The following is a 22450-nucleotide window of genomic DNA, read 5'->3' as shown; positions in this document are numbered from 1 at the left end:
GTGATAGTGAATAAGTCTCACGAGAACTGATGGTTTTAAACATGGGAGTTCTCCTGCACAAGCTCTTTCTCTGCCTGCTGCCATTCATGTAAGATGTGACTTGCTCTTTCTTACCTTGTTCTATCCAAGCTGGAGTGCTAGATTTGAAATAACAGCAGGGCAACAGATAGAGCAATAGTTAGAGAAAAGGTTTGCAAACCTCAATGGACCTAAAATACACATGCGAAATAAAACTTTACCTTTTTTTATTTCTTAAGAGTATAAGCCTTTTTCAACTACACATTTTGCTTTTCTTGAGTTTGCTTTATTGTGGGGTCAGCTCATTTACTGACTTTTGTCTGCTTCACCATGAATATTTCATCTTAAACACTGGGCTGATTTTCAAAAAGATCTATGTAAAGAGCAGAGTTTAAAAGGCACAAAGTCAAGGGTCCTTGAGAAATTTTGAGTACAACAGTCAAGTAACAAGGGCACTGGAAGCTACAATTAAGTAGACTTGAAGAACCATAAATAGTGGATGTGAATAGCAGCCCGAGAGTGTTATCTATCTTAGAATTGTGTCTGCAAAGCATTGAAGATTTTTCCACAGATTTTCTACCTCAGTTACATGGCACATGGGTCTTGTGCTTTTTTATATGCTTTTATAATGCTGTAATGTCCATGATTCACAGAATATTTATAAGGGTATAGGTACTGCTTCCAAACAGTTAGGCTCCCTTTGTATGACAGCAATGCTTAAAGTGACTAATTGCATATCTTATTTATTCTTGGATTTTTCAACAATTAGTTACCATTTATGGACCAAGGCAAATTTTGAAATAGTTTTATATACTTGTACAGAGATAGTGATATCACATGATGCATTACCAGTATCTCTCACATATGCACTCCAAGGACCTCCCACATAAGTCTACATTAAGAGTGAAGTCTGTTGCTGGCTACAGTTACAATCTTCAAGAGAATGAACAGGGACAATGATGGTCATTGAAAACCTTTATATAACCCAGCCTTGTTATACTAAAAAGAAATTTCAGTGTAATAGTCACAGACAAAGAATTTTACATTGTCAAAGAAATTTCCCATTATAGAAAGCGGTGCCAGGCTCCAGCATCCTTCCCTAGCCAATGACACATCAATCTTGATTCCTCTGTGATATCATCTACCAAGTTGTTAAGGTCTTGTCCATTGTGATTCCAAAATATATTCTGAAGCAATAGCGCTCTTTCACCATCTGCACTGCTGATGCCATCATTGCTAGCCTGGTTTGCCTTAACCTGGTGTCTTCATTGATTGCCACCTGACTGCTATCCATTCTCTGTATAGTGCTAACATTTAAACCCATGCTCTTTATCATGGCTTGCTTGCTTTTTGGAGTCTTGTCCCTGTCTTGCTCTCTGACTTTATCTAATATTTGCCCCAGCTATTCTGGGCTTTTTTCTCTTTGAAAATTTGACATCTTATTGCTTGGTAGTTCTCATCATTTCTGTACCTTTGCATGGCTGGTGCTTCTGCGCATGTTGGTCTCTTCTCAACAGCACCTTCCTCAGAGACCTACTCTGGCCTTCTTTGCAAAGTCATGTGTTGCTTTATGACTGGGATACAAGAAATGTACCATCAGATGATTTTTGTCATTGTGTGACCATCATAAAGTGTACTAACACAAACCTAGATGAAAGAGCCTACTACACACCTAAGCTATGTGGTATGTGGCCTATTGTTCCTAGGCTACAAACCTGCATAGCATGTTACTGTATAGAATACTATAGGCAATTGTAATACAGTGGTATTTGTATTTCTTACAGTATCTAAACATAGAAAAGATACAGAAGTACTGTATTATATCATATGGGACTACCATCATGCATGTGGTCTATTGACTGAAAAGTTGCATGGTGCATGGCTATAATTTCTCCCAAGGCATTATACATTACTGTTTAACTTTTGTCCTCACATTTGTCATCTGGCTTTATCTTGGTAATTTTACTTGTTACTATGTCTGATATCTAGAGTATAACGTTTTTGAAAGAAGGGAGTCTGTCCTGTTCACTTGCTTACAGATCAGTGCTAGATACTGTTCATAGCATGCAATAAACAAATTTTTTTGGATGATTGAAAGGGACTATGAGATAAGATGCAATAAGAAAAAAGAATTTTATGAATATGAATAAGTTTTCAGCAAAGTATAATGAAATATTTATTAAGGAAGTAAAAATCTGATTGCAAGCCTTAACAAAAGACAGGGTTAGTTGAGCTTAGCTTCTTGAAGAGAGGTGTGAAATGCAAACATTGAAAATACAAACACATTTTTAATAATTAATGATCATTAATGTCCTCTAATCAGGGCAGAACTTATTAGTTAAACAAATAGTTATCTTTCAGAATTAAAAGGTAAATAGAAAGATAGTTCATATCTTTATTTTTTTTTCTATTATTTTGAAACAGGAAAGAATGTTCCATATGTGAAAGTGAGTATGCAAATAGATGCACCTATTGGCAAATAAGCTGAACGTCCTTATAAAATATCAGAAGACATTTAGAAGCATTCCACAACCTAAGTGCTGTTACTCCAGAGTCCAAAAGCCCTAAATTATATATAAATTGTTGTCTTGGTTGTCCCTACTCATGAAGCCATTTCTTAATCTGAAATTTTAGAAATGCTGGCTCAATGGAAAGAATTTCACATTTGTCTCTTGTTTTTATTGTTTTGGAAATCTCGGTTGGTTTTGAATATCCGTAACGTTCTGTATTTGAACACAGTAAGTAAGCCAAGAGTTGATAGATTTGGGAGGTGGACTCTTGCAATAGGTGACTGTATCTTGCAGGGTCAAACAAACTTTGATTCGTACATCAGTCATGTACTGGTGCTCTGACCAGGTTATTTCATTTCTGCAAGCCTTAGTTTCTCAACTAATGAAGAGTAACACATATTACAAGGTTATTGTAAAAATTAAATGAGATCATGGCTAACACAATGTCTGGTATATTGTCATTTCCATCCACTTTTACTCAGTTCTGACACTTACCAGCAACAGGACCTTGTCAATGCACTTATCAGGGTTTCAGTTTTACACTTTCAAATGAGAGAATAATAGCCTGCATGTTCTTAAGAGGATTTTAAAAATCTAAGTGCCTTACATGTACAAGTGATGAGCCTGATCATTCAGATGGAAATGATATGTTTGCTTCCATGTCTCTGATCACCCCTTCACATTAATTTATATTTTATTTCATCTGTTTTCCCATGCATAAGTGCTAATGTTAGATGCTTTCTTGAGAAAGCCATGTCTATCTTTCAGACATGTCAAGTGCTAAGTTTGTTTAAATCTCAGCATCCACAGCATGTTACATAATGTAGGAGGCAATGGTGGTCCTCTTGGTAATATCCTTAAGAGATTCATACCAAGAGTTTTGAATTTTCTAAATAAAATATTTTTAAAATGTTTTAAATTTAATTTCTAAATAAAACATCACTTTTAAAAGGTTTTTAGTATTTCTCTGTATTTGAAAAGGCAATTTCAGAAACAGAACACTTGTACACCAGAAACACTCTTGCTTCCTCAAGTTCAGCCCACTTACCTACTCCTACATGAGAACTCAGGGACCCAGAGATAGAAATGGATATTCCCTCCCCATTTAAAAATCTCCTTACTTCAGTTTCACTTCTGCAGTATACTAGAGCCCAACTTTACTGGATTCTTTTCACATTTTGTCAAGTAAGACTAAAACATAGATAAATAAATATGCAGTTGAAAATGCATTTGTATTTTAATCGAGAACTGTGTGTTCAGGAATTATCGCTCCTGCAAACAGAGATAGTCATCGATCATAAGTGCTCCTTTGTATCTGCAGCTACTTATTACAGAGAAAAGAAGTATCTCTGGATTCTGAGAAATTTGCTGTCAGAAATACTGCATGGAACTCCTTTCCTTTTTTAATTTCCTGCTAGCCTCCGAAAGGAGAAATGAGGTTGGAGGGATGCTTTTTTCTTCTGCTGAGACCTGAAAATAGAGAGGAATAGACATTAATCTGTAACCCTGTCATTTAAATCAATACTCTGGAAATGATATTAGTCATTACTTTTATTGTTTAGTATTAAAAATCATAGCAAGATGGGTATAATAATAAATGAATATATGTTTATGAGTGTAGATAGGTTTTTGTGTGTGTATAATTTGATTCATACAAAAACTCTTACATTTTAATTGTGAATCAGAGAGCAAGACGCTTAGGACAGGAACCCAGGGCTTCTGCCTCCTACATCAGTTCCATATTCTTTATTTAAAAATCAGATATTTGGTTAAAATAATACAAATTTGAGGGATCTGAATAACTGTATGTATGCATATGTGTACACACACAGATAGCACAAGGAAATTTTTCACATGTATCAAGATGTTGATTTACCTTTTGCAATTTTTAAACAATAGTTTTAGTATTTAAAACAGACCTACCTTCAACCTGTATTTTCCATATTAAAATTATCAACTTTGAGAAATGAGCAACAATTTAAATCCCCAATCAGCATAAACTAGATGGTGAGACAAAGGTCATCTGCAAGTTGTACTCTAAATGTTAAATCTTTCCATGTGCTTCTATTTTTATTTCACATAATAGGTAAATATCATGGTAGGAATATTTTCATTTTTTATCATTCCTTGTAAGTATGAGAGAAGAATACAGTGATAACTTAGCAAAACATAGTGTCTGTATCTAACTGTGTAGGTTTCTAATATCCCACAAACACTTTAGTTAACTGTCTCCACATTCTTCTCATATTAAATCATGAAATCAAGAACTAAGCAGAAGAACATTTCACTGGAAGGCTGATCTCAAACAGAAGCAATTCCTACATCTACACCATCCAGAGCATGTCCAGTCTCAAATGAACACTTAAAAGTCTTCATCCTTCGGTATTTATTTGGAAGACATGAGAAATGAGCAACCAAGCTTTACAGCCTTGGAGATAGGGAGTGTCTTTTAAGGGTTAAGAGTATGACATTTAGAGTTAAGGAAACCTAGGTTTATATTCAAACTTTCCTACATGAGCTTAAGCAACCCTTTAGTCCTCATTCTCTTCATCCATAGAATGAAAATAATTGATCTATCTTGTTGGATATGTTTTGTAAGGGTTATAAATTAATATATATTCAACATACTAATAGGGAAATAAAAGCTAAAACCACAATGAGATATCCCCTGTTGGGAAGGTTATTACCAAAATGACAAAAGATAATCTTTTATGTATGTCCAGGATGTGAGAAAAGAGAACCCTTGTACACTGTTGGTGGGAATATAAATTAGTACAGCCAGTATGGAAAAGAGGATGAAGGTTCCTCAAACTAATAACATAGCTGCTACCTGTATATGATCCAGCAGTTTCATTTCCAAGGGTTAAATGCACAAAGGAAATGAAATTAGTATCTCAAACACATGCTGCACTTCCATGTTTATTACAGTCTTATTCGCAATCGACAAGATATGGAAGCAACCTGAGTTTTCATCAGTAGGTAAATGGATAAAGAAAACAAACATAATGTATATACACAAGGAAATACCAAGCAGCTGTAAAAATGAAGGAATTACTGTCATTTGTAACACAGATTAGCCTAGAGAATGTTGTATTAAATAAGCCAGGCATGGAAAGACAAATACTTCATGATCTCATAAATGAAATCCAAAAAGATGAAATCATGAAAGCAGATAGTAAAATGGTAGTTTTCAGGAGTAAGGGGTAGGAAATGGGGAGATTTTCGTGAAAGACTAAAAAGTTTTAGAGAAGATAAATAAGTTCAGGGGATGTATTGCATAGCATTGTGACTACGATAATAATGTATGCTTAAATTGTCGACAGCAAATCTTAAATGTTCTTGCCGCAAAAGTTTGTTAGGTGATGAATTTGTTAATTGATCTAATCATTGCATAATGTATATAGATATATATCAAAACATCACATTGTATGCCATGAATACATATAAATTCTATGTGTTGTTAAACCTTAATAGAAGTGAGAAAACTTAAAAAATATATAACACTTTGACTAGTATCTTGGTCACTCTTGATAGTACTTAGTAATCATAATTTTGTACTTGATAGTACTTAGTAATCAAGTAATCTTGACATGGTCACTCTTGCTAGTACTTAGTAATCATAATCATATTACCTGTGCTTCCTTTGATACTGTTGCTTCTGCCCACTACTCATTCAGTGAATATTTATTGGGTACCAACTATGTAAGAAGCTAAGTCCTAGATCACAAAAGCACATATCTGTGCTTATGTGATTTTGTAATCACTCTATTTGTATTAACGTATTACTCATAGTTTTTATTATGTATTCTCTACATTTTCTATTTATTACTTTAGTTATGCCATTATTCCAATAGTTTCAGAAATAAATGTAAAGTTTTGACTGATAAATGATTCAAAGGAGAGCAGATCGATGCTATGAGGACCTTGTTTTCCATATTGAGGAGTAGAGCTGCTACACAGCTATTATCCAGATTCTCAAGACTAGAAAGAATTGAAAACACACCCAATTAAACAAGTTTGTGTTTGTATGTTATTCTCTTTAATTATTCTCCTCTGTACATTTTCTATCATTTAGTCTAATTAAAGTCTATTCTCTCCGTTCCTTGTCACTTTCTCAACTTACTATAAGATAAATAATTATGAACAAAAATAAGGTGGGGATATAAATGGGAAAACAATATAGTAATATCTTGTTAATCCAATGCTAGTTCATTCAAAATAACATTCAAATCGAATCAACAGTTATTCCCCAAATAGATATGGTTTTCTCATTAAAATTGTTCACTTAATACAAAGCACGCATTATTGAATTCTTTAAGGCAGAAATTAGATCCCAAGAGGAACTTGCATTATTAAAGAGGTAAAATAATTCCAAGGGTTGCCATGAAACAGCTGTATATCAGCTACAAGTGAAACCATATCTGTGGACCACTGTGATTACTTAAGACTGCAGGATTTGGTTCATAGACAATCATTCATTCACCTCTCCTCTTTAAAACAAATATTCGGGACTACTTTTTAAAATCTGCAACATTTTTCATGTGAACGACTTCCCTGCTTTTTATAGCATTCAGTGTCTGCTACAGAATTATATAACTTTAATAATTAACAATAAATTGAAGTTCTTCCTCAACTGTGATCTAATCTTTCAGTGAGACACTTTTTTATGATCTGCTTGAATTTCTAAACACTGAAAATTTTCCATTGTGATTGCTATGAGTGTACTTGGAGGAAAGCACTGGAAGATACAGGACTGCATTTTTAAGAGGGACATTTCTTCCTCTTTGCTGTCTTTGAAATGGAGCTACTGTAATCTGATGCTCAGATCTCTGATGTTTGTTTCCAGACTTAATACAATTTTAATGTTTAAGAACCTCAGGATGATTCGATTAGAAGTGTTATAAAAGCACAAATTATTAGGATTGTTCAAAATGTTAATTGCATCATCTCATTAAAAAAGAAAACCTTGTTTTAGTAGGAATCCCTGGGGGTATGGATGGTATTTCTCTTTTACAACTGTTAAGCCAAAGGTCGACAGTACAGTAAGCATGCTTTGGGCTATCAGGGAATGATTTTATATATGACCCCCTCCGCTCTAGGAACTGCTGAGAACAATTATTCCCTGCTGTGGCCCAAGCTGTGTCAATATGAAAATTCATTTGGGAAATGTGTAAATCATTAGAAAAGGTTTACGGTATTTCATCCCCCTAAGGATAAAATATAACATGCTATGTCACCATGGTGATTTATGACTCTTGAATTTCCTTGGGATAGATAAATCATGTGCAGTTTAACATCCTATACTCTTTAAATTAACCAGCATCACTATCTCCCCATGATCTATTTGCATCACAGAGAGGGGCAGATCTGAAGATTACATCACAAAAGCATGTGACAGCAGAATCTGTGTTTTATAGTAATACATATAACTACAATTTCATGAAAAGCCAATTCAATTCATAGAAAAGGTATGACAGCATTAGCTTTGCCATTACACTAAAACAAGCATAGTTTCAACACATTTTTTATTATTCTTATGCACAATTTCCTAGATGCAAACAGGAAACAGATATCTAAGACATGACCCCTGTTTTCAAAAACATAGAACTAAAAATCTTTATCAATTTATCTTACTCTCTAATTTCAGGTCCATCAAACCAGAGTGAAAAACAAGGAAACTAGCAAACATATAAGAAACCTCTGTCTTCCTCCTAGATTTTCTCTTAAAACGGAGCTAATGTTTATGGACTTAAGAGCTAGTAAACCCTATTTTATGCCAGACAGCCAACTGCAAACTCCTCCTCCTCTTTAAATATATTTCAAAAGCCAAAAGAAGTGAAGAATCGGCTAAAGCACCCCTGAGAGAATCCTGGTGCTGTTTCTTTTTCTGTACAAGGAAAGGAGGCATTTCTTTCTCTGCAAACCCAAGATAGTGAAGCTCTTCACCATTATGCTTACCAAAGTCCTGCTTATCCTCCAAGGTTTGACTCCTTCTCAAACATAAGGAATTAGTCTCACCCTTCTGTGTCCTCCCAGAACTTGCTACACAACTTACTCATAGCTGTTGACCATCCTACACCATGAGAAATACACATATTCCCATCTCCAGACCAAGAATACAGATTGCAAGACAACCCAGATCTCATTCATTCTTGTATTTCTACAGTTTAGAAAAGTACATGGCATTTATGAGGTACTTAATGAGTTAAATACTGGGCCACAATAAATGTTTGAGGTGATGGATATCACCGGATTTGATCATTACACATTGTATGCTTCTATCACAGTAGCATAGGTACCCCGTAAATACGTACAACTATATATTCAGAAGAATTAAAAAAATAACTTTTAAAAGTAATATTTTGCATTTTGGGTTTTTCCCTTTAGAGAAAAAAAATGGGCCATGAATTGTTTTTAATCACAGTTGGCCTCTATACCCATGGGTTCCACATTCATGGATTCAGCTAACTGCAGATTAAAAAAAAATTATGAAAATTTCCAAAAACCAAAGCTTAATTTTTCCTGTGCTATTATATTGAATGCATTCAAAGGAAGTGATGTGTGGGTGCCCTGTATTAGGCATTGGACATAATCTAGGCATGATTTAAAGAATATAGAAGGATGTTTAGGTTATATGCAAATATGCCATTTTATATAAGACATTTGAATATCTGGATTTTGCTATCCATAAGGGTCAGGAAACCCATGCCCCACAGATACTGAGAGGAAAGGCTGTATTTTAAATACGTTTCCATGACGGCATGATAGACCAGCTTTACAGTTTCAGAATCAAATTGAAGGCCTGTGAGTGGAAGCTTCTTGGAGGCTATATTGGAGTAAACATAAGGAAGCACTGTCAACATTTGGATACTACCAATAACTGGAAAGGAGCTCGTCACTGGATGTATTTAAGCAGAAATTAAGACCCATCTGGTGGCAATGTTACACAGGAAAATCCAAAATCAGATTACTTTGTACTAGGCAGACTTAATTTTTGTAATCCTTTTCTATTTTCCACTCAGGTAACAAGCATAATTTTTTTCTTTTTTTGAGATAGTCTTGCTCTGTTGCCCAGGCTGGAGCGCAGTGGCTCAGTCTTGGCTCACAGCAACCTCCACCTTCCCAGGTTTAAGCAATTTTCCTGCCTCACCCTACTGAGTAGCTAGGATTACAGGTGTCCACCGTGCCCGTACTAAAAAAATTTTTCTTATTTTTAGTAGAGACAGGTTTCACGTGTCAGCCAGGCTGGTCTCAAACTCCTGACCTCAGATGTTCCACCTGCCTTAGCCTCCCAAAGTGATGGGATTACAGGCGTAAGCCACCACGTCTGGCTGCTTGCTTTGTTCTTAAATGAGTAATGAACTTGTTTTAAGTGTGACAGAGAAGGACATAAAGAAAACATGCACTTTGATTTGTCAGTGTCCACTGCTGATCTTTTTCTACTTCACGTTTCCTTAGTCTGCTTACCCAGATTGCAACCAACCACTGAGTGTGTGTTCTTGGCTCATGTTCCTGGCTTCTTGTGATCTAAAATCCTTCCTTGGAGTCGGCTCTGCAGGTCATTAGACTGGATTTATGTTCCCTGCTTATGTTTTGAACTTCCAAGCCTTTCTCTTATCTTCATCATTCACTTCCTTCCTCTTCTTTACTACGTTTTCTGATGTGACAACACAATCACCTTCCACTCTCTTCCCTGTTTCCTCCACACCATCCTGGTCCCCTCCCTCAAACCACTTTACCCTGTTGCCCAAGACCCAGCATGCTAGGGTCCAATGTTTTTTTGGCATCTAACATTGTGAAAAAAGACTTAGCTATGTTCACCCAGATTTTGGAACAAGGAGAGGCTGGGGTATCAATTAGGGAATTGTCTCAATTTTAGAAACTATACAAGGAGTGGCAGCAGAGATCGTCTCCACTGCTTTCTACCACCACGGTTACAAACGTCATGCGTATTTTTCCAGTTTTTGGTCAAGCAACCATGGAGGAGAGGCAAAGAAATTTGATTTTTGTTTAATTGATAAAGAAATTCTTCAACTGTAAGAGTTTGCATATACCTGCTGATCTAGTTTGGATGTGTGTCCTCACCCAAATCTCATGTTGAAATGGTAGGAGGTAACAATCATGGGGGTGGATTTCTCATGAATAGTTTAGCACCTTTTCCTTGGCGCTATCCCTGCAATAATGAGTGACTTTCTGGTAGATCCAGCTGTTTAGCAGTGTGGTAGCTTACTCTGTCTCCTGCTTTTGCCATGTGATGTGCCTGTTCTCACTTTGTCTTCTGCCATGACTGTAAGCTTCCCAGAGGCCTCCCCAGAAGCAGATGCCAGTGTGATGTTTCCTGTACAGCCTACAGAACCGTGAGCCTACTAAACCTCTTTTCTTGTAAATCACCCAGTCTCAGGTATTTCTTTATAGCCACACAAGAATGTCCTAACACACCTGCCAAAGGTTTCACTCAGACTCAAAGTGCTGCCATCTGAACTCAGAATGCGCAACAACCCATGTCGAGGACAGAAATCATTGTACAACAATCGCCCAGATTATGGGTCAGACAGTTAGGGCCGAGAGATGACAGCAGTGGATGTGGCCCCTCATCACCTTGTGTTTGCAGGGTTACACACAAATGTAATTAAGGGTCTGGCTGGTGTGCTTCTGGTCTCAAGGTTAATTAACCACAGGAAAATGACACCTTCAGGTGTCCGATATCAAAAGAGCACTCACAGGAAGAAACATGACTTTAAACTGACAGCACTGACGTTGCCAGAGTGTTGCTGAAATCAGCAGAGGTGAAAACAAAGACTGACATAGGTTACTGCACTGCTGACGGGGTGGAAAAAGGACACATCCTTCCTTCCCTCGGTAGAAATAACACTTAAACTGAGAAAAACTCACCCATGATGCCCCACCGTGGAGTGAGAGCATCGCTCATGATTAACTACACATGGAAAGCTTTCGCCTCCGTCCTGCTCCCTCCACTCAATCCCACTCAAGGCTGGCATTACTGAGCCCCACACTGACCCCAACACAGCTGCTCCACCCTCCCAGGATTCCCCAACTCCTTTCAGAGAGTCGGCATCATGTGGTGACTAAAGCCCTTAACTCCCAGTGGATGGCAAGACCTAACTTCAAGTTCTTTACCTTCCTGGGGGTTTATTTTCTGCCCATTTAAGACCCTTCCTAAATTTTGCATCATTATTCTAATTATTGAGCTATATCAGATGGATCTTGCATGTCCATGTGACCTGGAAGAGACAGATTTAGTGAGAAAGATGCTTTCTGGTTCTCAACACTGAAAATCCTTCTGTGTTTTGACAGGTGTACTTGCCTGCCTGTGCAACTGGGCCTGTATTACCTGCTAAAGTGTGCGGTGTGGGGGGCAGAATGAGAAATTTTTTCTCGGGTGACTGGCACCCATGCAGCCAGCACAGGACCCCTCTTAAGTTTCTCTGAGCACTGAGTATAGTGTGTTTGTGCTCTGCTCCCTCTCCAACCAAATCCCCTCTGCTATCAATTTGTAAACAACTCAGCTCTGCCTGCATAATATGTGAGCAGGCGATGCCAGCGCCACACTGTGCCCTTCCCTGTTCCCAGCCAAGTGCACCTGCTGCCCAGGGCTCTGGCTGCTGCTGCTGCTACTGCAGTTATTATGCTCTGCCATCGCCAGCCCTGAAACTTGCTGGGCTGGCGGCACATCTTCAGCATGGGGAGGAATGTTTATTAGTTTTAATTGGTGGACATGGCTGGACAGTGACATTTGGGGAGTAGTGCATGTCATTCATCCTGTACCAGGTGCCGGCTGCAATGGCAGATGTAGGTGGGTCAATTTAGAATACAATCTACAGATTACTGCCTTTCCAGAAGAAGGCAGCTGCTCTCTCTCCCCCCTACCTATAGGAACACACACCTTACCTTTCTTTTTATACCTCTTGTGCTTTCCTAAGTGGAGAGGTTTTAATTATTTTGAAATACAATGGTCTGATTTTTAAAAATCCTCTCTCCAAAATTCATAAAACATGCTCTATAAATGCAAGTAGCTTTCTTTTGGTTTGACCAAACATCGCCCTGACTTTACTGTTACTATTCCATATGTTTCAAGAACTCATAAATCCTGGGTGATAGCCTGGATATCAACTTAGCAAATATTTTTATATACAAATATAATGTTTTACTTTCAGATGCTACTCCTACTCGACTCTCTCTCTAACCTCTCACTGTTAAGAATCCTCTAGCTACTTGCTTTTCAGTCTAACAGATTTAGCATTTCCATGTTTAGCTGCTCTTTGACTTTGTTGCTTTATTGCTCCTCTTACAAGGTTCAGGCAATGATGCCCATGGCGGAGTCAGGTGGAAGCATTAGTAGTCCTTCCAAGCAGCAATGGCTATGTGAGTTGCCAACTATCTCCCTTGGACGCATTAGTCCTGGACAGTGGCACAGAATCACACATACACAGCCTAACTTCAAGAAACGGTCATTTTTTTCGGGATTCCTTCCTCTACTTCAACCCATCAGCAAAGCATTAGTTTCACCAGGCCATTGGAAGCCGAAAACTTGGCTTAAAGTTGTTGCTTTATGCTTTAATGATGGTGGTGTGTCTCACATATAGCTTCTTTTGTTTATACATTTATATCAGCCTCAGCTGCTGCGGGAATGAGCGGAGCACTTGGTAAGTTTCGAAAGCGCAGCACCAGAAACTGTAAAACTCTTCTGCCACCTAGCGGCGAAGTAAAAGCTGCAATCATTGGAAAATCTAAAAATGTCTGTAGGACTGGGGATACCAACTTGTTAAACTTGGGCTTCACATTAAAAGGACCCAATAAAAACATATACCCCACGTCCTCAAATATAGTAATTAAAAGCGACCTAAAGTAATGTTTTAATGAAGTCAGACCTTTAAACAGTAAACTACTAAAGACAATGTCCTGTTCTGATAACTAATTGCCGTGCTCTGCATTGATTTACAAAACAAAGTAACCCAAGAATATAAAATCACTATTCATTTCCAGATCATCAGAATTTTTTTTTTGCCATCGGTTTTTAGCTATACACTGTTTCCAAGTGTAGGGCCAGCTTGCAGTGTGGTTGTGAGTGAAATGAATATGAGTTGCTTTGAAAAATGTATAGCTCATGTCAGCATAGAGTATGCACAGCCACAGAAGGTTGGTACTTGTCCTGAAACATGAGGAAAGAGGAAAAGTTCCGGATCTATGAAACCCACACATAACAGCAGAATTACTGAATCCTGTCTTTATTTGGTTTTAAATGACACATGATACTATAAAATAAAGCAACAAATTATTAAAACATTTCCAAATTGCTGCTGGATGGGTCAAGGCCATTTTTTGGCACAAGTAAATGTGAGGCCTAACTAAATCACACTATACATGATGGGAAGTTGATTTGTCTTCACAGAACAAAAGGATTTGAGGAAGGATGAGTACCTGGAAGCATCTTAGGAAAATACTCCAAGTAGCAGATGGCATGGCTTCTTATGGATGCTTAACATTCAACAGAGAGGTTTAGATAATGCTAATGGTGTAGGAATTGCAGAATCAAGTATTTTCCCTCTCAAAAAGGTAAAATAAGAAAACAAAACCTATGCATAATTTAAGGATGCCCCAGGACAGTTTTAAATTATGCAGTCCACATATCCATGAAAAGTTGCTTAATGTATTCCTTAGTTACTTCATGACACTAATCACCACCTGCAACACACACACACACACACACACACACACACACACTCTATTTCTGAGACAAGTCAGTTAGAGAAGCAAGTCTCGATCTACTATGTAACATTCATTTCTAAAGCAAATATACCGGTGAGCAGGGAAGCACAAAAGGCATTTGCTAACTAAATGCTTCCTTTATCAACTCAGTGGTCTTCTCTGTTCTGAAAGCTTTTCAAACGTGCATAATGGGATTAAAAGCACTTTCAATAAAGTTCATTACCTTAGTGGTCCTTCCCATCTTCATGTGAAATTAACTGTATCTCCTATAATATGTACATCTACTTAAAGGAGTAATTTAATGGCAATAACATCTATATCTAAGAGGGATATGTTTCCCTTGGACCTGCTTCACACTTAGAAACCTCTTTATGCTGTTTGGAGTAAAAACAAGAAATGCTGTTTTCCTTCTGTTTTAGGCAAATAATGAAGAACGCGACAAAAGGGGAAAACCAAAGAAGCCATAATTCTAGCAAATGGCAATGCCATAAGCACATACTTTAAAATAAATATTCAATGGAGGAAGAGAAATAGAATACAGTTATGCTTGATTCTCATTAAATACTCTGTAAAATGTTTATGTAATCTCTCATCTAATACTGTCTTCTCATCTCACTTTTGCTCCTGTAAACACACACACAGAATCTTGGCCCATGTCTTTATTTTGACAAATCAGGTTTACCTGATAGCACAAAAAATACCACAAAAAGTATATTTTCATACACTTTTAAGGTTTCTATTACCCCATGGTAGAGAGGAGCTGTGTCATAAACACTAATTACCCTTCCTTTAATGAGAAGAGCCCGGAATTTTTTTTTTTTTTTTAACACTTGAATCAGGAAAGACTGACCTTCAGCTCACTACTAAATTTCATTTTGCCTAATTATTAAATGAGGGGTGGGTACATGGTCCGGGTCATCTCCGTGTAATGGGAGGTATGCAGAGGAGGGGGATTGGGCTGGGTGGTCAGGACTCCAGATTCCTAAGACTAAACACCAGTAGTAGAACAACTTCTTTATTACTTTTATAGCTTTGGGGGTAAAGGTGCAGTTTTGTTACATAGATACATTGCGTGGTAGTGAAGTCTGAGCTTTCAGTGTACTCATTACCCAAACAGTGAATATTGTACCCAATAGGTAATTTTTCAACCCTCATTTCCCTCCCACCCTCCTCTGTTTTGGAGTCTCAAATGTCTATTTTTTTCCTTTGTATGTCCATGTGTACTCATTTAGATATATTTTTTGAAGTTGTCCTAGGGATCTTAGATCTCTGAAGGAAGGCAGACTTTAGGATAACTGTAGAAGATGCGTGGGCTTTGAGTCTGTGATGAGATTGAAACCTGGAAATGAGCCCTCCCAGAGCCTCTGACCTTCAAATAAAATCAAACCAGGATTTTAGTATTCTTTGTCCAAAAATGGGTCTAACTTATTTGCCCAAGGACATGCAGCTGAAGAGACTAAGGAAAATTTAGAATTCATTCTCTTCCAATACTGGCTAATTCTAAGACTTTTACCTTTTCTATAAAACTACCTGAAATTACCCTAACTGTATATTGCTCTATCCCCACTCATATGCATTTCTAGAATTCTATAAATTTTACTTCCTCAATCTCTTAAATTGGTCTTTTCCAATCTATTGTGCACTCATGATTTTAGTTCAGTCCTCATAATTTTTCTTTTGTACTCCTGTCACAGCCTCGTGACTCCTCTATTTTGATAGTTTTTACTTTGCCTGTGTATGACCTGTGTGTGTAAGTTTCACATACAGTAAGGCCTGTCCATGCTTACATGCATCCCAAAATGTCATCTATGTTCAGATCCAAAGCAAAACTGTTTTATGGGATAACCAGGCTTTTTCTGCTTTAAAATCTAGTTTGTTGTTCTATTCTCCTCATCTTGATCCTCTCTCGTCCAGCCATGCTGAAATTCTATATATATATTTTTAAATCTTGATTATGGCCTTTGAACTGCATGTAATGTTTTTCTGCATCAACCACCCCAACTCTAGTTCAGCATGATACTTTGCAGTCAGGTATCTGAGAAGTCATCTCTCTTATTATAACGTCTGTTCTGGTTGTTTATCCTTCCTGCTTTCATATCACATTGTACCTGTATACTCTTCCATAGTGCTAAGCACAATGCCTTGTCCTTTTAATTTTTATATTTTTCTCTACTATATGAGCTATCTGGGGGTACGGAACATTACCAGCCCCTCATACCATGTCTGGTATAGAAAAGGTTCTCATTAAATTCTTTTTGATAAATGGCCTTTCAACTTAAATAAAAATTCTAAAAGAGCTAGTTAGTGTTGCAAATGCAAGTAGAATTGAGATCTCTTGATTCTCAGTCCTGTTATCTTTCCTAGTACAAATATACTCTGCACTTTCAGACTTAGTTTACTCTGAACTCTAGTGGTTAAAAGTCAAAACTGTCATTTAAGACAAATAGCTTCTTCTACGGGCTTTACCAGAGACATATAGTTAGAATTGCCCAAGGCACATCTTTTAACCTTCCTATCATCCTCATTCTTATTTACAAAATAGGGGCAATAGTATTGCTCATCTCTTTTTGCTAAGAAATGATTAATGTAAGGTCCAGTGAAACCAATATCCATTGAAATGATTAAACACAAGGCCAGGACTCAAAAACGGTATCTTCATACTTTTTTTGTTTGTTTGCTAATGCCCTTCTGTGTATTTATTGAACACAAGAAATTCAACTACAACTCCAAATATATTTTCGCATCTTCAGTATCTGAGAAAGTAATATGAAATAAAAGAACTGCAAAGCATCACCTATGCATACCCTTCTATGTTGCAAAATGGAATTCAACATATTTATGTTTCAATATGTATTTATCAGGCAATAAGCCTTTGACCTTGCAGAATGTTATTTTTTATGCATTTAATCAATTCTATATATGTATACTGAAATGCTGTGCCTTTTGAGTCTACCCAGCATGTACAGTATAAACACCATGATTCTATTAAAGTCATAATTGAAATGAAGTGAAATCTGAGTTTTCTTTCAATTATGAATATTTCAAGATTGATCAGTTATATTCCCGTATGAATGAAAACTATCTTCTCTGAATAATTTTCCATCCTCAGTTCTCTCCATACACGTTACTTACCAGGGAGGCTTTTCCTAACCACCCTATTTAAAATGTCAGTTCTGTTTCTATCCCTAACACATACACCCCCATCGCACCTTACTCCCTGGATGTAGCACCTTCCCTGCTGCTTTATCCTTCCCATACCTCAACACTAGATGACACACCACTTACTTTGTTTATTGAGTAACTGGCTCTCTTTCCACCAGAGTGCACATCTCATGAGGGCAGAGGATTTTGTTATTTTATTTTCATGCTGCTTTCTTGGTGTCTAGAAGAGCATCTAGCAAGTGAGAGGTACTCGGTTAATATGTGTTCAAATAATGAGTACATAACACAATATGGATCATTTGAAGTTGGAGATTTCTTCCAAAAGAAGGACTTTTGTTTCCTATGATCCCTGACTTACTTTGCTTGACATTATTTTTTTAAACATATCATGGCTGAAATATGTCTAGTGCCTTCAATCATTATTTGATTGCTACATCTTCAGTAATTTTCAGTAAATGTTGTCATAGGTTTGCTTGTGATAAGGATTTCAATCATGATCTCCTAATATCATTGCATTATTCAGAAATCTTAAGTGTGTCCTTTGGATCCCACGGTCTCTGATGCTGCAACTCATAAATGGGAATACATGGTTGATGAAAGGCTAAAAGAAAATTAATGGTTTCACATTTTATGTCACAGCTTTCTTAAAAATATTGTATTCATCCTCTGAGATACAAAACATGATACAAATTAAAAGAATAGAATGTTCTCATGGCTTACACAGTGCTCTCCCAAGCCCGTGCTAATGCTCTATGTGACTGGCAGCCTGTGTGCCTCTACAGGAAGATAACAGAGGAAAGCCTGTTTCTAAGACAACAGCATTTTCTTTTATGTTTTATGCTGTAATAATAGTTCTGATCACTTTGAAGATCACCTAGAATTTTTCAGGGAATAAAACATTGTAAATTAAAATAAGTATATCTTCAAAGGACCAAAATAAACAGAAATAGTTTTTTTCTTGGTTGAAAGTGTTGCAATAACTTTATAGTAATTTATATAGAGCTACCAGGACAAAAGGCAAGAGGAAAATATTTAAAAATAAATGACACTTTAAAGAAGTGGTCTTTGATGAAAATACATTCTAGTTTTGAAAGATTGCTTTTCCTGATAATAAAATAAGATCGTCAACATGAATTCCACAGATTAATTTACCATCTCAATAGCTTGAGTTTGCTTCTTCTTGATTGTATCCCAATTTTCTTTATTGAAGTGAGAGACTACTAATATATTTGAAATAAAAAATATAGATTTAAAAGAACTATGAATCTTTTCTGTAATAATTATTTCAGGAAAATGTACAATTAGTATCATGAAAAACTCATTCCAAAAAACTACTCTATGCAGACTTCGTACTGAGTTCTCCTACTCTATATAAATGTTAAAATCTTCATTCTATTGTATCTCAATTTTCTAAATGTTGCAAAATGTGTTATTGAAAATTATTTCAAGATTTTTTTTATCGAAAGAATACATATTTGGGTTAAATGATTTTTTAATGAAAGAATTCTTATTAAATTGAGTTTATATTGCATGCTTATGTGATAAATTAACATGCTGCATTAAACATCTTACACTTAAAAACATACAATTATAATACAGGAATTTTTTTAAAAAAACACCTGTAAGTTCAAGAAAATCTACAAATGAGAGAATGTAATTATAATAAGAGAGTAATTAGTGCCTTCTGTAAACAAAAGGGAAAAATACTTAAGTCAATAATAATGCAAGTCAGATTGTGATAAATGCCAAAAGGGGGATACAGTGTTCTAATAAACCTTGGAAACATGAATGGAAAATCCTTCTATGCCAGTTCCCTCCCCAGTATAAATTATAACATAGTCAAAGGACTATGATGAATGTTAGCAGAAAAAAATAGATAAGAATCAGAGGGCTGCATGTTTTTTTTAATTAATCCCAGTAAGATCAAGACTATATTAGTGAAGGAAATATTTGCTTTACTCTTGAAAGGTTTTCCAAAATATATTCCTCCATTCCCTTTGGTTTCCTTCCCGGGGCTAACTGTGGTTCACGCTAACCCTCTTGACCTGGCCAGTAGGCCTTTCCCACCACCCTTGTTCCTGTTCCTTCAGCCAGTTTTCAACACATGTGATTGCTCTCATAGCTAAGTCAATTGAAATTATTTTGGGAATAAGATTTCATTAAAAACTACATCATTTGCCTCACTGAAATCAATACCTATTCCATCCACTATGTAGCCTTTATTTACTAAGCCTGTAGTTCTGTCAAGGCATGGAGACAAATGAGCACTCTGTGATTTATAGAGGATATCTATTACTCATATTTGGCTGTCTTTTGAGAGTTTACAGTTATGTTTTTCTTAATTTGTTATTGTATTATGGGGAAGATTAGGCATATTTTAGTAAAATATTCAAACTGAACACACTTGTCTATTTTCAAAATTGAATGACACATTTCGTCTGTAATGTATTATATTTTTCAGGTTCTGTGACTTCTGAAAAGTCAATCATTCTTTATTTGATAATGTGTTCATTCCCTTAAACAATTTCTATCCATTATGTTGTCAGTTTTTCATGATTAAAATACATTTTATAAGTAAATTACTTGGGTTTAAATTAACATACTCTGAATACCCAAATATCTAGTTATTGGAAAAAATTTTTATAGTTGAATGTTAAATGTTTTGGCTAACTTGAAAACCTCACTGAAAAAGGCACAAGTAAATGTTTGAATATTAAGAACAATTTGTAACAATGGCAAGTAAGTTTGACAATAAACTTACAAAATATTAAATGTCAAAGCAGGTTCACTAAACTGACAATCATAAAACCAAACACTTTATGTTGAGCCACTGGTAACAGGGATGCCTGGAGTAAATAGGAACTCTGGTCATTCTGGCCACGGCTACTCTGAATCGACCAGCTGAGAAGATAAGGGAAGGCAGTTTACTGTTATCTATGAAAGTGACTAATGAACACAAATTGCTGCTTGATTTCTTCCTGGTCTAAAATTGTTAATTTCTGCATATTGCTAATATGCTTGGAAAAGCACAAACTCTGAGACGATCAGCTCTGCTTATCATATGTCAGTGTCAGGAGTGTCACTAGGTTGAAATTAAGGAAAGGCAAATATAGATCCGTAAATACTTTTGGGATATTTGAGCAGAGAAAATACCTATAGAACATTAACTTTCCTATTCTGTAGTTGAGAAGAGGGGTTCCACTGATGGTCGATGACTTTCTCAGAGTAGCACAGTCATTTAGAAGCAGGACCAGAGCAGACTTCTACTGATTTCTCATCCGGATCTATGGTCATAATACTGTAATATTTCCTCTTTCTTCAATAAGAGGATGATAACACTTCTATAGAGTTTATAGGATTTCAAATCCCTATGAAAACTTGTAATATCTGGAGTCCTTTACAGAAATTTCAGAATTCACAGGAGTATTGAGCTGTGTAGAGATAAACCGTATTGATAACGTATTGTTATAACATTTTACTGATGTGTAATTTTATAAAGAGAAAGACCTGGATTAAACCAAAGATGCAACTCTCTATCCTTACCTAATTTCATTCCATCACATGTTACTTCCCGCCTGCATGATGACTATTGCAAACTCCAGGCCTTAATCTTTAATGGTTGACAGTCATATAATGACTGCGAGCAATTCAAACTCAAAATGCCAAACGTGGAACTCATGTTTTCCTTACAACCCCAGCACACGCACTCTGTCTGTCTCTCTCACACACATGCACACACATCTCCGCCTTCTCCTTATTCTCTGTTATCAGAGGGTAGAACTAGCGTCCATTCCATTGAACAATCCTAAACTAATTCTGCAACTCCTGCATCTGGTTAACTTCTCCCATGGAATTTGTCACCAAATCTTGTCCGTTTACTTCCTAAATATCCCTCACTTCCTAAAATATCTTCACCTCAACTCCCACCCTTTTCCCCGCCCTCCTACTCCCAGATCAGTCTTACCTTCGACCCTCACATTGTTCTCCTGGATGAATAAAGCAGCAGGTACATTGTGTTTCCTTTCTGAAACATTAATTTAAAACCTGCAGCTCCTCAGAGTCTACACTCTTTTCCAAGGCCTACAAGGAAAATCATGATCTGACCCTGGGTTACCTCCAGATACTTCATCCTTGCATCATTCCCCACTACTAAATCTTCACCTGTATTTAACACTGCGGTCTCACAGTTAAATGTTCTTTTTCACATTCAAACCTTTACAGAGTTCATTTCCTCTGTGGAATAACTTCCCTTTCTCTAGGACTCTAGACAAAATATCCAACCAATATTTTTGTCAAGGTGAGCCATGCCCTGAATGTTGCTAAATTTGATGATCAATTCCTATTTCTCCCATTACTTGACTAATCACTACTTAAAAATTATCACTCCTTTCTCCTTGATATTTGGTTTTGGAACTCCACATTTTCTTATATTTATGCCTACTTTATTGGCCATTATTTCTCATTCTCCTTCACCAGTGTCTCCTCTCTTCCCTACCTCTTACCATTGGCATACTTCAGGAATCTCCTGTTTCCTTTTTACTAACTACAGTCATGGTTTTTGAATCCCACTCAGTGTCTCATGAATTTAAATATGTCTGATAGTGGGTAACTGCTAAGTTATGTCCCCAGTTTTCCCAGATTCCAGAATTCTATACTTAGCCATCTGCTTGGGTTTTCCATTCATCTGTACATAATAAGTAGACCTGTCAAACTTAACAAATACAAAACAGAACCCCTAAGTTTCCTCTTAAACATTTTCTTTCCACTCTCTTTCCCATCTCAGTTGAGGGCAACTCTACTCATTTGTTGCTGAAGGCAGAAACCTGTGATATGCCACTGTTGACTCATATTTTTCTTTTTTCTATTTCTAAAATTTAAGGTTTGGGGTACATGTGCAGGCTTGTTATACAGATAAACTCATGTCAGGAAAGTTTGTTGTGTAGATTATTTCATCACACAGGTATCAAGCCTAGTACCCATTAGTTATTTTTCCTGACCCTCTTCTACCTCCCACTCTCCGCCCTCTGATAAGG

General features: G+C 36.6%; 2 long non-coding RNA genes across 5 annotated transcripts in view; one reads left to right on the top strand and one right to left on the bottom strand.

The window, feature by feature from the left end:
* Nucleotides 1-22450, bottom strand: part of LOC108291440 — a 278005-nt gene that overhangs the window by 13385 nt on the left and 242170 nt on the right. For 2 of the 4 annotated variants that reach the window (XR_005197300.1, XR_005197301.1), the window contains exon 3: nt 3577-3998. This is a non-coding gene — a long non-coding RNA (uncharacterized LOC108291440). Of the gene's footprint in view, nt 1-2424; nt 2908-3572; nt 3999-22450 lie in introns of those variants that run through there. The other 2 variants (XR_005197299.1, XR_005197298.1) reach the window with 2 other exon arrangements.
* LOC119468598 overlaps nt 1-22450 on the top strand; it is a 154193-nt gene that overhangs the window by 75485 nt on the left and 56258 nt on the right. The gene's annotated exons all lie outside the window — the stretch shown is intronic.

The sequence above is a fragment of the Cebus imitator genome, unplaced genomic scaffold (genome assembly GCF_001604975.1).
Source record: "Cebus imitator isolate Cc_AM_T3 unplaced genomic scaffold, Cebus_imitator-1.0 Scaffold453, whole genome shotgun sequence".
Classification (NCBI taxonomy): domain Eukaryota; kingdom Metazoa; phylum Chordata; class Mammalia; order Primates; family Cebidae; genus Cebus; species Cebus imitator.
Note: the sequence above shows the minus strand (reverse complement) of the source record. Positions and strands in the feature narration are given on the sequence as shown.